This window comes from Ambystoma mexicanum, chromosome 1p (assembly GCF_040938575.1).
Source record: "Ambystoma mexicanum isolate Mex_15411 chromosome 1p, UKY_AmexF1_1, whole genome shotgun sequence".
In the NCBI taxonomy this organism is placed as follows: domain Eukaryota; kingdom Metazoa; phylum Chordata; class Amphibia; order Caudata; family Ambystomatidae; genus Ambystoma; species Ambystoma mexicanum.
The window spans coordinates 3,611,909-3,618,724 of record NC_090921.1 but is presented as its reverse complement, the minus strand read 5'-3'; the positions used below and the strand labels follow the sequence as shown (position 1 = coordinate 3,618,724).

The window sequence follows — 6,816 nt, the reverse complement described above, 5'->3', positions numbered from 1 at the left end:
TTGGGGGTTGCTAGAGGTCGCATCTGCGACCTCTGAGGTCTCCCTTGCGACATCTGTGTTCTCCCTTGCAACCTCTTGAAAAAACTTCTCTTTTTTTTATTTTTTGGGGGGGTTTTGTAATGCAAGCTCCTAGGCTGTGGCCAGCACCATGTAGCTATTTACTACCTGGAGTGGCTGGCTTTCTTGTTCAGGGCCGTTAAAAAAAATAAGAAAAATAAGAACAGGAGTGCCAAAAGTCTAACACTTTCAGCACTGACCCTAAATAAGAAAGAATAGGAATACCAAATAATGTGTCTTTCTGGAATGCTATATAATCATTGCTAGACTCATTAAAGGTTTATTTCAGGCACTTCAGGGGGTGAGTCACTGATTTAGTCTGTTCTTAAACGCCTCAACTCAGCCTTTCATCTTTCTGAGGTCGATAAATGAGTACCAACACATGTTGGGTGATATTGGGTGTATATTTTTACAATATAAAGCGCTTAAGCGTAAGTGCTATATAATAACACATCATTATCATTTGGTCATGGACTTCTGCTTGCATTCACAGTAATTTGGGAATATGGGCCTATACACTCTGATCTTAACAATACATATGGCGATCCATTCTTGTATGAAATGTACATAACACTATAGTGATATTGTAACCATATTTTTCGTGGTGTACAATGCTATGTGATGCCACTTCCTGTTTCGTCAACGGGTGAAAGGTTGTGTTCCATCGCTTCCTGCGATATCACTTCAGGGTGGGGTCAAATGACATCACTTCCTGTGATGTCATCAGGGGGACAAGGGTCGTGTGATGTCACTTCCGCTACCCCTGGCATTTTGGTGAAATGACGTCCCTTTGGTGTTGCTGCCTGTTAATGATTGCTTAAACACTCTCTGCTCTCAAAGCTGTGAGATTTGTTGTGCGCTTGCTTACTCCCATTCCAAGCCGCTTCTACCCCGCCGTACTGAGTATCGTTGCGCAGTCATGCCTCCTGCCTGCAACATTTTCAGTTGAGTGGGTGACAGCCCTGTTATCATTTGCCAGATGCCTTCTCCATTTACAGGAATTCTAATCAATTGCCTTTGCACGCACACATTTGCCGGGCATGGTTATCATTTGCACAGGTAATCAATCAGTTGCCATTCTTTGGCAATGACTGCCCAGGTCCCATAGCATTTGCCAGGATCAGAAGCTGGGCACGGCTAAGTGGGGCAGGGATGCTGCTGATAGGATATCCCAGCAGGTCCTCGACCTATTCCAAACAATGAGACCTTGTAGAGGATACCAAGAGGAAAGATTGGTACACAGCGATTTGATTGATGGGGGACCTGCAAAAAAGGGGGGATCCTCAGGGGGTGTCCAAAGTTTAAGTTACCCATGGCGGGCCAGAGGGGTGCTGTGCTGCGATGTTGGGCCCATCTCCTCCCCGCAGGGTTATCCGACTCCCACAATTCAGAAGCCAGAAGACTCCTGAGATGTCAGCACACTGCAAAGTTGGAGTGATGTTATCAATTTGGGACTGGCGGGAAATACCTGTGCTGCCACCGCCGGCTAAGAAGAGGAGGACCACGGATAGACTGCCTTCTTGCAGTCCTTTTGCTACAGCACTAGGACATGTAGTCATTTCAGGAGCCAAAGAACTGTTTTTGGCATTAGCCAGAGGACGTCTTTGCTTATATTGTGCTATTACTCAGAATTCCACATCGGCTTATTATTTTACAGATTTCATATTCGTCCAATGAGAGTTCTTCATTCATGACGCTCCAATTTTAAAAGGAAACTTAAAAAAGGTGTGGCCAGTACGGGGATCGAACCCGCGACCTTGGCGTTATTAGCACCACGCTCTAACCAACTGAGCTAACCGGCCATTAATACTCAAGATCACAGCAACAGCTACTAGCAGCCACTGTCAACAGAACAATGTTCTTAGTACATTCCCATTCAGCCCTTAGCGCCTGCTGTCAGCACATCGGAAGGCAACTTGCAGCCCAGGAGACGCGCCTGACAAGATGGAGCAGGTGACATCTAGACCATTCTTTGGCATGCACTGGATAAGAGCATTTGCACAAGATGTCGTCTTTGGGCCAGTTACAACCACTTTTGGGAAGGCTTACTGCTGCCACGGACTGCTGCCATTATAGACTCCACGCTCAAGGCTACATTATGAGGGGCAGCTGTCCTGGCCAATCCTCAATGCCTAATGACTATAGAGTTTCTCCATATATAATACTAGTCCAATTTAGGTATTTTGCACCACAAAGTTATTTGCCACTTGGCTTACTTATGGCAACCGATTCTAAAGTCACTTCCAAGGTGACTCTAAGCAGTGCTTTAAGTGGGATTAGAAATTGAGGGGGGCTCTTGTTAGGGGGCGTGGCCTAGGCATGGGTGTGCTTAGTCCACGCCCCCATCAAGAACCCCCCTCACCTAAGAGTTGGGGGCTGCTAAAAGAAGCAGAGCTGGGATGCACTGGCATTATTACCTTTAATGCGCACAGCCCCTCCTTTTAAACAAAAGAAGCGGCTAAGCGGAGCAAAGGTGTGACCCCAGAAAGCCACAGCACACACCCAGCAGGCAGCCTTTTCATTCAAGGAGCCACATGCTGCAATGCTTTACCACAGGCTCCTTGAATGAATGTGATGCCTGCTGCTGATGGCTCTGTACTCTGAAACAGGAGGAGGTCTGAACTGCCCAGCTTGCCTTTTGTTTCTGAGTAAATAGCCATCAGCCAGCGTGAGTAGCGCAGGGGCTTCATGCTGGGTGATGGCTATTTACTCAGAAACAAAAGGAGGCCTGGCAGTCCAGCCCTCCTCCTGTTTCAGAGTACAGAGCCACCAGGCAGCCCGCACTGGACGGTTGCACCTGCTGCTTGCAGGTGACAGCACTTCGGTTTAGAAAAAAAGAAAAGGCAATTACTTTTTTTCTAATCCGTAGTGCTGACACCTGCAGGCAGCTTGTGTAACCGTGCAGCCGCTGCACGGGCGGCCTCAGGTGTCAGCATGGCTGGGGCTAGTCGGGGGTGAGTCCCCGGCAGGGCCCCGGTTTAGGAGCCTTTTCTGGAGACTGCCGGATCTCGGCCCATGCTAGCCCAAGCCCACTTAAAGCTCTGCCTCTAAGTATCAAAGACTGATGATGCTCCTTGAAATGTCTTTTTTCCGGGAAGTCACTTCTGTCCGTGTATCTCACCAGGAACTGGATGTGTTGCCTGCAGGTTACATATAGATTGCTGTGGTAGGTGCATTAACCCACTAGGCGAGCTTATCAGGTGTCAAACCTGGGACTTGCAAGACACACATGCACACAAACACATGCTGCAAAAAACTGGACTTCCTCTGAGGCATCAGGTTGAATGTTGGTGCATGTCCCTTCCTTCATCTAGTATTACTTCCATTGGCCAATGGCAACCATTTTCCACCCCAATGTTGAGGATATATAGTTTCACAAAGAGAGATTAATCATTGGGGGTGCGAGGCATGTAAAATCTGGCCCAGCATTAAGTCTTTTTCTTCACCCTGGGGCGTATGTTGATATGGGCAGAGATGTCTCCTGCCACTGTACCCGGGGACGTCAGTTGGGGGTTGCTAGAGGTCGCATCTGCGACCTCTGAGGTCTCCCTTGCGACATCGGTGTTCTCCCTGGCAACCTCTTGAAAAAAGTTCCCTTTTTTTGTTTTTTTGGGGGGGTTTTGTAATGCAAGCTCCTAGGCTGCGGCCAGCACCATGTAGCTCTTTACTTCTGGAGTGGCTGGCTTTCTTGTTCAGGGCGGTTAAAAAAAATAAGAAAAATAAGAACAGGAGTGCCAAAAGTCTAACACTTTCAGCACTGACCCTAAATAAGAAAGAATAGGAATACCAAATAATGTGTCTTTCTGGAATGCTATACAATCATTGCTAGACTCATTAAAGGTTTATTTCAGGCCCACTTCAGGGGGTCAGTCACTGATTTAGTCTGTTCTTAAACGCCTCAACTCAACCTTTCATCTTTCTCGGGTCGATAAATGAGTACCAACACATGTTGGGTGATATTGGGTGTATATTTTTACAATATAAAGCGCTTAAGCGTAAGTGCTACATAATAACACATTATTATCATTTGGTCATGGACTTCTGCTTGCATTCACAGTAATTTGGTAATATGGGCCTATACACTCTGATCTTAACAATACATATGGCGATCCATTCTTGTATGAAATGTACATTGCATTATTTACATCACACTATAGTGATATTGTAACTATATTTTTTGTGGTGTACAATGCTATGTGATGCCACTTGCTGTTTCGTCAACGGGTGAAAGGTTGTGTTCCATCGCTTCCTGCGATATCACTTCAGGGTGGGGTCAAATGACATCACTTCCTGTGATGTCATCAGGGGGTCAAGGGTCGTGTGATGTCACTTCCGCTACCCCTGGCATTTTGGTGAAATGACGTCCCTTTGGTGTTGCTGCCTGTTAATGATTGCTTAAACACTCTCTGCTCTCAAAGCTGTGAGATTTGTTGTGCTCTTGCTTACTCCCCTTTCCAAGCCGCTTCTACCCCGCCGTACTGAGCATCGTTGCGCAGTCATGCCTCCTGCCTGCAACATTTTCAGTTGAGTGGGTGACAGCCCTGTTATCATTTGCCAGATACCTTCTCCATTTACAGGAATTCTAATCAATTGCCTTTGCACTCACACATTTGCCGGGCCTGGTTATCATTTGCACAGGTAATCAATCAGTTGCCATTCTTTGGCAATGACTGCCCAGGTCCCATAGCATTTGCCAGGATCAGAAGCTGGGCACGGCTAAGTGGGGCAGGGATGCTGCTGATAGGATATCCCAGCAGGTCCTTGACCTATTCCAAACAATGAGACCTTGTAGAGGATACCAAGTGGAAAGATTGGTACACAGCGATTTGATTGATGGGGGCCTGTGAAAAAGGGGGGATGCCCAGGGGGTGTCCAAAGTTTAAGTTACCCATGGCGGGCCAGAGGGGTACTGTGCTGCGATGTTGGGCCCATCTCTTCCCCGCAGGGTGATCCGACTCCCACAATTCAGAAGCCAGAAGACTCCTGAGATGTCAGCACACTGCAAACTTGGAGTGATGTTATCAATTTGGGACTGGAGGGAAATACCTGTGCTGCCACCACCGGCTAAGAAGAGGAGGACCACGGATAGACTGCCTTCTTGCAGTCCTTTTGCTACAGCACTAGCTTTTGCTACGCCCCCATCAAGAGCCCCCCTCGCCTAAGAGTTGGGGGCTGCTAAAAGAAGCAGAGCTGGGATGCACTGGCATTATTACCTCTAATGCGCCCAGCCCCTCCTTTTAAACAAAAGAAGCGGCTAAGCGGAGCAAAGGTGTGACACCAGTATGCCACAGCTCACACCCAGCAGGCAGCCTTTTCATTCAAGGAGCCACATGCTGCAATGCTTTACCACAGGCTCCTTGAATGAAAGTGATGCCTGCTGCTGATGGCTCTGTACTCTGAAACAGGAGGAGGTCTGAACTGCCCAGCTCGTCTTTTGTTTCTGAGTAAATAGCCATCAGCCAGCGTGAGTAGCGCAGGGGCTTCATGCTGGGTGATGGCTATTTACTCAGAAACAAAAGGAGGCCTGGCAGTCCAGCCCTCCTCCTGTTTCAGAGTACAGAGCCACCAGGCAGCCCGCACTGGATGGTTGCACCTGCTGCTTGCAGGTGACAGCACTTCGGTTTAGAAAAAAAGAAAAGGCAGTTACTTTTTTTCTAAACCGTAGTGCTGACACCTGCAGGCAGCTTGTGTAACCGTGCAGCCGCTGCACGGGCGGCCTCAGGTGTCAGCATGGCTGGGGCTAGTCGGGGGTGAGTCCCCGGCAGGGCCCCGGTTTAGGAGCCTTTTCTGGAGACTGCCGGGGCTCGGCCCATGCTAGCCCCAGCCCACTTAAAGCTCTGCCTCTAAGTATCAAAGACTGATGATGCTCCTTGAAATGTCTTTTTTCCAGGAAGTCACTTCTGTCCCTGTATCTCACCAGGAACTGGATGTGTTGCCTGCAGGTTACATATAGATTGCTGTGGTAGGTGCATTAACTCACTAGGCGAGCTTATCAGGTGTCAAACCTGGGACTTGCAAGACACACATGCACACAAACACATGCTGCAAAAAACTGGACTTCCTCTGAGGCATCAGGTTGAATGTTGGTGCATGTCCCATCCTTCATCTAGTATTACTTCCATTGGCCAATGGCAACAATTTTCCACCCCAATGTTGAGGATATTTAGTTTCACAAAGAGAGATTAATCATTGGGGGTGCGAGGCATGTACAATCTGGCCCAGCATTAAGTCTTTGTCTTCACCCTGGGGCGTATGTTGATATGGGCAGAGATGTCTCCTGCCACTGTACCCGGGGACGTCAGTTGGGGGTTGCTAGAGGTCGCATCTGCGACCTCTGAGGTCTCCCTTGCGACATCTGTGTTCTCCCTTGCAACCTCTTGAAAAAAGTTCCCTTTTTTTGTTTTTTTGGGGGGGTTTTGTAATGCAAGCTCCTAGGCTGCGGCCAGCACCATGTAGCTCTTTACTTCTGGAGTGGCTGGCTTTCTTGTTCAGGGCGGTTAAAAAAAATAAGAAAAATAAGAACAGGAGTGCCAAAAGTCCAACACTTTCAGCACTGACCCTAAATAAGAAAGAATAGGAATACCAAATAATGTGTCTTTCTGGAATGCTATACAATCATTGCTAGACTCATTAAAGGTTTATTTCAGGCCCACTTCAGGGGGTGAGTCACTGATTTAGTCTGTTCTTAAACGCCTCAACTCAACCTTTCATCTTTCTCGGGTCGATAAATGAGTACCAACACATGTTGGGTGATATTGG

The 6,816-nt window shown here is 47.8% G+C and overlaps 1 non-coding gene across 1 annotated transcript; it reads right to left on the bottom strand.

The window, feature by feature from the left end:
* Nucleotides 1–1,785: 1,785 nt before the first annotated feature.
* TRNAI-AAU (transfer RNA isoleucine (anticodon AAU)) lies at nucleotides 1,786–1,859 on the bottom strand. Its single transcript has one exon. It is a non-coding gene; the product is annotated as a tRNA-Ile (tRNA).
* Nucleotides 1,860–6,816: the final 4,957 nt, after the last annotated feature.